Genomic DNA, 10,351 nt, shown 5'->3' with positions numbered 1-10,351 from the left:
ATCCATCTATCGTCTGTCTGTCTGTCTAACTATCCATCCATCCATCGTCTGTATGTCTGTCTGTCTATCTATCCATCCATCCATCCGTCCATCCATCGTCTGTCTGTCTAACTATCCATCCATCGTCTGTCTGTCTGTCTATCCATCCATCCATCCATCCATCCATCCATCTATCGTCTGTCTGTCTGTCTAACTATCCATCCATCCATCGTCTGTATGTCTGTCTGTCTATCTATCCATCCATCCATCCGTCCATCCATCGTCTGTCTGTCTAACTATCCATCCATCGTCTGTCTGTCTGTCTATCCATCCATCCATCCATCCATCCGTCCATCCGTCCATCCATCGTCTGTCTGTCTGTCTGTCTATCTATCCATCCATCCATCCATCCATCCATCCATCCATCTGTCCATCCATCGTCTGTCTGTCTGTCTAACTATCCATCCATCGTCTGTCTGTCTGTCTAACTATCCATCCATCGTCTGTCTGTCTGTCTATCCATCCATCCATCCATCCATTCATCTATCATCTGTCTGTCTGTCTAACTATCCATCCATCCATCGTCTGTCTGTCTGTCTGCCTATCCATCCATCCATCCATCCATCCGTCCGTCCGTCCGTCCGTCCATCCGTCCATCCATCTATTGTCTGTATGTTTGTCTGTCCATCCGTCCATCCATCTATCGTCTGTATGTCCATCCATCCATCCATCTAGCTACCTATCTATCAAGGTTACATCTCAACAAAGTTAAAATTCACTCCAGTTTGAGAGAAAAAAAGACTCTAACAATATACTTTCTTTGACAACAAAGACAGAGGTCCAGTATTGTTTTTGACAGTGGTTCACGAACAAAAGATCTGAGTTAAGTAGTTTAAGTATCAGGGTGATTTATTATTATCTGAGCTTGAAACCTTATGTAAAATGAAATGAAATAAAAATTAAATTAAAAAAATACAATAAAAAGTTTAAAAAATTTCAATTTATTCAGATTACAAAACTTAACTTTGATATAGCTACTGTATGATAAATAAGTATGCCATGACCATTCAACATTTTAGTTAAAAAGTTATTTAGTTAAGTTTTTCATAGATATATATATCTGAAGGCACATTCACAGTCCCATCCACCGCAGGGCAGAGACCCCGTGTAACTCACTGAAGAATAAGAAAAAAGATAAAGTGGGGCAAGACCTGCAAAGTCTGTATTTATATGAACTAATGATCAAATTATCCACCAGCAGTTTCACGCAGGAGGTCAAAGGCAGTGGTAGACTCTGCTTGCGAACAGAGACTGAGAACCATCAAAATACAGAAAGAAGTTCTTATTATATGACACCAACCTCTACAAGCAATGGAGAGAGCTTAATGGTCCACTTGGATCACGTGAGTCTTGATGGCCAATTACATTAGTCTTAATTTTACTGATTTGCTTAGTCACTGTTTGCGGATATCAAAGAAATGGATGGTAAACTGAATCCTTCCTGTCACTAAATTGTCTGAGATCATCAGTGAGTTACTTCAAATGATCTTCATTCATGTACATGAGAGACACACAGCTGTATCACTGAATTCAAAGGGTCGGCAAAGCTCAGAAAATAGTACTATCCACATTTCCCGTGGGTAAAGAAGAACATTGCTTTTAAATTCAACTTAAAAAAAGGCTTGGATGTCTTAAAGTTTTCAAGCCATGAACTTCACAAACTGTGTTTTTAAATCCAGATTTTAGTTGCTCCTCTAAGTCTCTCCTCGCTGAGCAATGCTGAGCGCTAGGTTCCCCCTACACCTGTAGAATCAGCCAATCAGATTTAGAGAGAAGAAGAGCACAAAACAAAAACAAAACAACAACAAAACACAAGTCCAGGAAGAACATAACGTTCAGTCCCCAGGGCCGAACCGACAGGGCAGGAATCCGGAGAGGAGCAAGGTGGAATTGGAGCCCTGCGGTCGAGACAGAAGCCCACCAGGGCTGCGCAGAAGACCCCCGCATCCGTGCGGTTGAGACAGAGGCCCACCCGGGCGGCGCAGAAGACCACCACATCCGTGCGGTCGAGACAGAAGCCCACCCGGGCGGCGCAGAAGACCCCCGCATTCGTGCGGTCGAGACAGAGGCCCACCCGGGCGGCGCAGAAGACCACCACATCCGTGCGGTCGAGACAGAAGCCCACCCGGGCGGAGCAGCAGACCAACACATACGTGCGGTCGAGACAGAAGCCCACCAGGGTGGCGCAGAAGACCACCATATCCATGTGGTCGAGGCAGAGGGCCACCCGGGCGGCGCAGAAGACCACCACAGTGGGATCGATGACACAGGAGAGCAAGTCTGGTTAGGCAAGTCTGAAACGGAGAACATGAGCAAGTTAAGGGTGGCCTCTGTGGCCATGACAGGATCAGTCGAGTGCTCAGAGAGTTCGGCTGAGACGTGACAAGACCCTAGAAGTTCTGCAGAGATGAGGAGAGGCTCTGACTCTGGAAAGACCCTCTTATGTGTATCCGTGTGTGTGTGTGTGTGTGTGTTTGTGCCTGTGTTTAGATGACATCCCTGCTTGAGAGAGAGAGAGAGAGAGAAAGAGAGAATAAACAGTTGAAAAGCAGGTTCAAAAAGTTCCATTGCTAGCCGGCTATAATTTCAGACTAGAAGATGAAAAGAAAATTAGTCAAAATAGTAGACGCAAAACTTTGAATTAAATTGCAGCCAAGGATAGTGAATATATTTCTAAGGATAACCTGCCCTAAAACCGGAGAAGCTTACTGTCAAATTTAATGTTCGACAAAAAATAAAAAATGTTTGTCTATTCTGAAGTGAATGTAAATATCTGGTTTCAACTGTAAGTAAATATTAGTGTAGATTTTGATGGTTGCAGCTTACAGACAATCAAAACCTGAACTTAGACTGCATTCTAATTTTTTTTTTAGCTCTACCAGTATGTAAGTATGTGTGTGGATGGCTGAGCAATGTACGTACCTGCATTTCCTTGATGAGATGGTGAACAGATTCACCAAAGTAGATGATTAAACATTTAAGAACTGATTCCCTTCTTGTGTTGATGTCCATGACCTAATCAAAATGCATTCATTAAAATTACTTGATACTTTTTTACCACTTACAGGAAAAATCCGGTGTGAAACAGACAAAAAGTATATTAAAACATAATAAAAAAATTGACCGTTCGTCATGGAGCATTTTTATATAACGTCATGCCTTTAAAGACCACATTTAACCTATATGTGCAAAAAGCTCACAATATTAGTGTTAGGGGCATCATACTCCGTGCTATAAATCACTATTTTTAAACCATAAACAAGGCTCAAGTAGCCTCAGACTTCGTTGATAGTAAAATTAAGGTTCTAGCATTTTAAAAAGGCATTGAGAACTTTGTAAGTGTACATATAGTTTTATTAAAAATACTTTTTATTAAAACACAATACCTTGACTTCTCCAGTAGGGGAAGTATGTACGTATGCAATAAAGTTTTGGTCCATTTCAGTTAATTTTGAGCACAAACGATTGAGTTGTCAGGGTTGTAAATGTAATAATTGGTATCATACAGGGCTGTAGAGTGCGACATTTGTCGCACATGCTACAAAGGAAATCAATCTGTGCTGACAACTTTCAAGCTACTGGTGCAAAAAAAATCTTTTAACCTTTGTAGCACCAGTGCTATGTGCAAAAAAAGTTAATTTACAACCCTGTCATAGCGACCATAGAACAGACCGGTTAAGGTAATATCAAACATATTCGTAATTGTACATACCTCATCTAAACTATGTAAAATCCTGCCAGTCCTTTCCTTTGTCACGCCACCCTTACTTCATATTATCTGTACAAGTTTCGTGGAATGCCTGTCCAGTTGCTGTAAGAATTTTGTCTCCAAGGGCACCGTCGTGATTCTCATGAACTCGGCACCGGTCTAAAAAATTAAAACAGCAGAAAATAAAAGTTTGGCATTAATAATTGACAAAACTATTTAAATTAGTAACAAAAGCTGTAATCAAATTACTGTTATGAATACCAAATGAACAAGAATCAACATAGTTTTGCCACAAAACTGACCTCTTCCATTTGAAAAAGTGCTGGCCACCTCTCCACAACATTTGCAATTCTCGCCTGCTCATGCACTATTTCTTGGCTCCTGTACCCAAACGTCTTGGCCATCTTCTCTTCAACAGTTTGCTTGTTATTTATTATCTGAAGTTCAGTCAAAAGAGAAACTCTTTCCAGTTCCATGCTCTTTGGTGTCTCACCATTTGGTAAGGGTGGGAAATAGTTCAACTCTGCTCTTCTAGGCCTCTTCAAATTCTTTGCAGGGTAGGAGTCCTCCCGAGATTTGGATTTAAAAGAATTCAGGGAGAGCTCAGCTGATGTACCATGCGCCTTAAGTAGAGTGCGGTAGTTTGCCATCTTAATCTTGATTCTTTGTTGCCAGCCACAACTCTTCCCAAAGGGCCCTTGTTGAGTTAAGCAGGGTTGTTTTTTAATCAATGCATCTGCAACATCTTTGCAGTCGGAACCTGCACTGTAAAAAAATTCTTGTTGTTTTTACAAAAACTTTTTGGCAGCTGTGGTTGCCAGAATAATTTTGTAAAAATACAGAAAACTGTAAACACATTTACGTCAAAAACTGTTAATTTTACAATATAAAACTGTAATTTACAAACAAGAAAATGTGAATATAAACCAGTAAATTCAACAACACACAAAATTAAATCTGTTTTGTACCTTGAAAATACTGACAACCACCATAATAATAAAGATGGTACTGTATAAGAGAAAGCCACATGAAGTATCAAAGCTCATCACAAGTAGCTTCACCACAAGCAGAAGTATATATTAACATATAGAAGGTGCACATTTATGGAAACACAAAACACCATCATGGTAACACACGTGATACTTAAATAATGCAAACAACTTTCATTAAGCAACAGAAGATGTAACATAAAGCTCAAATGTACATAACTGATAACAAGAACTATTTAAAAACATGATTATTTAAACAAAATACTTTCAAACGTGGAGTGTCACGCAGGGAATTCTGGGAATATCAGTTTACAGTTTTAGACTGTAAATTATACATTGATTTGTTCTTTTTTTACTTCTAAAAGCTGTATAATTAACAGAATTTTACTGTAAATTTACATTAAATGCTTTGTTAGATCTTTTACAGTTTTTCCCTGTATATAGTACGGGAACTTACTGTTAACCTATTATCAGTTTTTTTCCGTAGCGTTTTTACAAAATTTTACAGTTAAAATTACACTTATTTTTTACAGTGTGTTGTGTAGCCTTTGTAGCTGTAAATTGCCTCAGCTAGCTTTTCTAATATGTCTGAAAGCATTTTGGTGCCAACTGTTAGTGTAGTTTGGCTGTTTGTAAACTCAGTGTTTGCCCTCTGCAATTGACACTCAGTGTCGTACGAAAAGAGTGGGATTTGGAAGGCCTTTGGCCACTGCTCTTTTCTTAAACAGTCTGTGTGGCTAGGCAATGCAGACAGCAAGCTGGGGCAGTCTTCACTGTCAATGTCGAGAGTAAGGGTGCTACTCATTGGGGTATTAACTGGGTACAGGACAACAGTGGTGGCTTCAGGGTCTAGCTGGATCACTTTAAGAATGGTGAGGTCCCTTAATTACAGATGTTGATGTCACATTAATAAACATATCTCCAAAATCAATGTCTTTATACTGCAGCCGTATATGGCCTCCGATTCCACATGCATTCTTCACCTCCTCAATGAGGTCTTCCACAGCATTGGGAATGTGCAGCTCCATTCTCATGCAATCATTTTCACTGACGATGACCAGCAAGCGCACAGGTGCTATTTACGCCATGGTGTCCTGAGAGAGATTAGTAATGACAGTAGATGGACAGAGTAGAAACAGAAAAACAGAATGAGAGTGAAAGAGAAAGTGGAAAAAGTCCATAACATTTTTAGACATTTAGACAATCAGCACAAAATAAAACCTAAACTTATATGCCTTTTCAAATAACAAATGTGGCTAACCGCTACAATAGAATGATAAAATACTAAAACAGATGCAAGGGCAGTGATTTCCCAATTAGGCAGCTAGCCACAACGTTGTCAGCACTGGACTAATATCAAATGTACATGAAAAATGGGTGCATGAAACTTAAAGTATTTAATTAATTTTTGGACTCAATTTTGTGTTGCATTTTAAGGGATACATGCAAAGACATAAAACCACTCGATAAATTCTGACCTTAAACATGTATGTATCTTTTCAGAGTAGTGAGCCTCATTCCCCCAACTGTGTAGTCCACCAATGGGTATGGATCGTTCAGCTCATTTGGATGAAGGAGTTTTATCTCCTTTGTGGGACATGGCTTCAGTTCATAAACTCTATAGTGTTCCCAGAGCCATGCAGCCAGCTTCTTAACAACGAAAAACAGTGTATCCTGGACAACAACCATTTGTATAATCTCAGCAAATTCAGGCATCCCTGCCAATGAGCCATGTGGGATAATCATCCCGTTCCTGTAGTTGAGGCTGTTGTAAGATGCATTTTGAGTCAAGAACACTGCATCCAAGTCTGCGTATATCCGCCTGATGGCAAATGCAATGTCCTCTTTCAAAACATCAAGTGGAACTGATGCACCATGTGCTACTTGTAAAGGTAATTTAGGAAGGCTGCAGATGTAAAGCTGATGTGCCATGGCACATTGATGCCTTTCTGCTAAAGAAAGCAGCACATTTTTGAAGCATCCTACGTGTCTAACTACTCTTTTGAATAAACTGTACTGTGCTTTGAACTAAAGGTCCAAAATCACAAATTAACTGAGGGCAGTGCTGCAAAAAATGATGTTTTTGCAAGAAACTGAGTCAGGGAAAACCTCCTTAAATCTGACTTGGTGTTCAGTGATCTTAAAGCTTAAGTACACAGCAAAATCTCCAGTGTTAACTTTTAACACTGCTTCAGTGTTTATATGAGTCCACACTCAGTGTTAAATTAACACTGGAGATTTTGCTGTGTATGTAATGGATTCCTCAGTTTGCATGGAAGAAACAACAAGGTCCACAATGTCCTTCAGATCTGAGAGTAGCTACCAGGCTGGTTCTCCTGTAGGCACAGTCTGTCCAATTAATAGAGGAAGAAATCCGATTAAACTCCAATTTTCATGGCAGTTACCCCCAAATGTTCTCCTGGAAGCAAACATCACTGGAACAGCATAGGGGCGGTTTGTTTTATCAGTCCATTGGTATGGAAAATCTCCTATAACCTTATTCGGATATGAAAAAAGTAAAAAAAAATTTTTTTATGAAAACAGTTAAACATAGGGCAATTTCGAAAGGAACTATTCCCTCAAATAAGTCATGAGCGATGTCAGGGGGGAAACCAGTACATCAAAGTTAAGTTTTTCTGACAGAACACATGTAGCTTTGACACCACAATCGCTGTTCAAACCACTGTCTTTAATGGTCTTAAGATGACTTGTGTGAGTGTCTTCAGTTCTAAGAGTGAAACTAAAAGCTCCAACTTTCTGACAGTCTAACCTACTAGCTATACAAAATCTGCAAAAGTAACTGCCAGAAAAACTCTCCACAAACCCAGCAATACCATGCGCCCCAAGATTGTCTGCCACAACACACTGCACTGTACCCTTTAAAGTTTTCCCCAACTTATCCCAAAAAAACTCTGTGCTGTTCTAAGGTTATGAGATCATTGATCAAAGGATTTAAAACTTTGTAAAAACCATCATCTTTGACATCATTGCTGTTAATCAGAGCAGCTAGATAAATGCTGGAAAAAGGGGGTGGTAGCCATTTTTTTTCATGAAGTCCCAAGGGGGTTACAAATTTCAAAATCATCAATATACAAGATCAGCGGAATTGCACACTCTTTGGAGAGAATACTATTTCTTTTACAGTTGTTTGACTCCCAAAATGATCTGTACACACGTTTCCCACCCTCTTCTGTTTGAAATTTCTCTTTCAAATTTACAGCCTTACTGAGTATTATTTCACAATTTAGCAGTTGCTGCAGTGATTTTAGTAAAGGGACATACTGAAAAGACTTTCTATTCTGATCTAATATATATTCTACTGGTTCTACAACACTGACGTTTTTCCTGTAGTATGCCTTGCGTTTCCAAGCACTTGACAATGGACCATGGTTTCCTATTGCAGTCTGAATGGGATTCTCAGTGCAAAGGACAGTAGCCAACTCCTTTACAACTGATCCCTGAACTTCACATTTTGGTTTTTGCAAAAAGTCTTTTGAGTGAAAGATACAGAGTCAGTACCGATTATATACTGCAGCTCCTCCAGTTCATTCACAGCTGCACTTTGCACAAGATAACAATGTTCTAATTTAAGCAATACTGAGGCAAATTTCAGTTCAATTACTTTGGGGGGAATCAGTTTCTTCTGGTACAACAGTATGCTCTTCAAATGTTAAATCTTCATATGGTACATCATCTAGCTCAGCATCACATTTTCCAAAGACTCCAAAAGAGGGATCTCAGATCCATGAATAGCTTCAGGTTTGAATACTCTAATTGTGTAGGGGTGTGTTTCTCCATCTATGCTTGTAGAAAGCAGTGATAAGATGGATGATTGACATGCCAGTTTACGATGACAGGATGCATGCGACAGATCCGTCTTTTAAAGATGACAAGGTAGTATGTCTCAAAGCTCTTTTGCTACACACTCAAATGTTTTACAGTTTCAAAGTGTAAATTCATTTTCCTCACATTCATTTCCTGCCTTTGCAAATTTAAAACATAAAACATATTAAATCCGTTTTCATATTAGAATTGAGCGCCCGGAGCAGAGCCAGTTAGACTTAACTCTGAGCGGGAAACGTTACACATCAACAAAGAAATGCAATATACTCAAGCCTTAGCCATTAACTTTTTTTTTACAACATTCAGAGCGAGAAAATTATAATTTTTCCTTTCATAATACCGTTCAATCTGTCTATATAATATTAAGTTCTTGGATTTCCCAGGAAAATCGTTAGCTGTAAAATGGCGCAATGTTAACGCTATACCGCTAACGGTAATGTCAAAATTAACATTATAATAACTTCTAATCTGCATGTCTGTTCATTAAAATGATATGACGTTAATTATATTCAAGTATTTAAATGCTGAATAAGTTTCCCCATTACATTAACGTTATGCTAGATAGGTCGCACTAGCCTGGCTATCAGTAAAACTGTGCCAAGGAAGTCACCTTATAAAAACTTAACTAGTTACTTAAAATTATAGTGTTAGTGCTGAAATAAAGGGCAAGGATAACGCAGACATGCAATTTTGGTTAATTCCTCCCTTACCTGATAAACGTGTCCTGTTCACCTCGCACTGTTCAGCAGAAAACCAGCCTCCTCCGACTTCGGCTGTGTTCGGTCTCTTCCAGAACTTTCTCTCGAATTTTTATCTGTGCGCATACACAAGCCATGCTTAATCTAATAACAGTTGTTTGATCAAATGTATAATTTAAATTTCATTGTAAGGTTTTACATTTGTTTTAATGTTTTAATTTTATATTGTATCGATCTAAGAAAATAGATTGAAAGACACATACAAATTACAAAATGTAATTTTACTTAACAATCTAATAATTTTAGGCTATTGGAATGAAAAAATATATATATATATCAAACGAAAAACAGCTATGTTTTACTTTTTACAGTGTGCCACAAGACTGCTAACGTATGAAGGTATAATTAACACTGGATTTATTTACATGCATGTACCATGTGTTGAGTTCAGTCTAAAATGCATTGAATAAAGAAGTTAATATACAAGACTTGGTATGTCCTTGTGATTTGGACAAAAATTTTCAATAATAAAAAAAGTTATTTGACCCGTGTTATGGTCTTTTATTTATTTAGACTGTTTGAACAATATAAAGTCGCGGCCTAGTGGTTAGAGAGTTTGACTCCTAATCCTAGGGTTTGTGGGTTCAAAACTCAGGCTGGCAATACCATGACTGAGGTGTTTTTGAGCAAGGCACCAAATCCCCAACTGCTCCCTGGGTGCTGCAGCATAAATTATGAACAATGCGTGCGTGTGTGTATTTTGTTCTTATATTTTTTAGGTTAACATGACTATTTATGTTGTGACAACTTGTTATATTAAGTTATTTGGACCCACTTTATATTAAGTGGCCTTAACTACTATATACTTACATTTTAATAATTTAGTACAATGTACTTATTGTGTTTACATTGTACTTATATTTTTTTTTAAAAACGACATGTAATTACATCTGTATTTAATTTCTGTAGTTACATTTCTAATTACACTGTTGACCCATACTTTACATCTTAACCCCCCCTTAAATTTACCCATACCTCCAACCCTCACCCTAACCTTACCCCATCCCACCTCA

Source organism: Carassius gibelio, chromosome A15, assembly GCF_023724105.1.
Source record: "Carassius gibelio isolate Cgi1373 ecotype wild population from Czech Republic chromosome A15, carGib1.2-hapl.c, whole genome shotgun sequence".
NCBI classification, from domain to species: Eukaryota; Metazoa; Chordata; class Actinopteri; order Cypriniformes; family Cyprinidae; genus Carassius; species Carassius gibelio.
Note: the sequence above shows the minus strand (reverse complement) of the source record.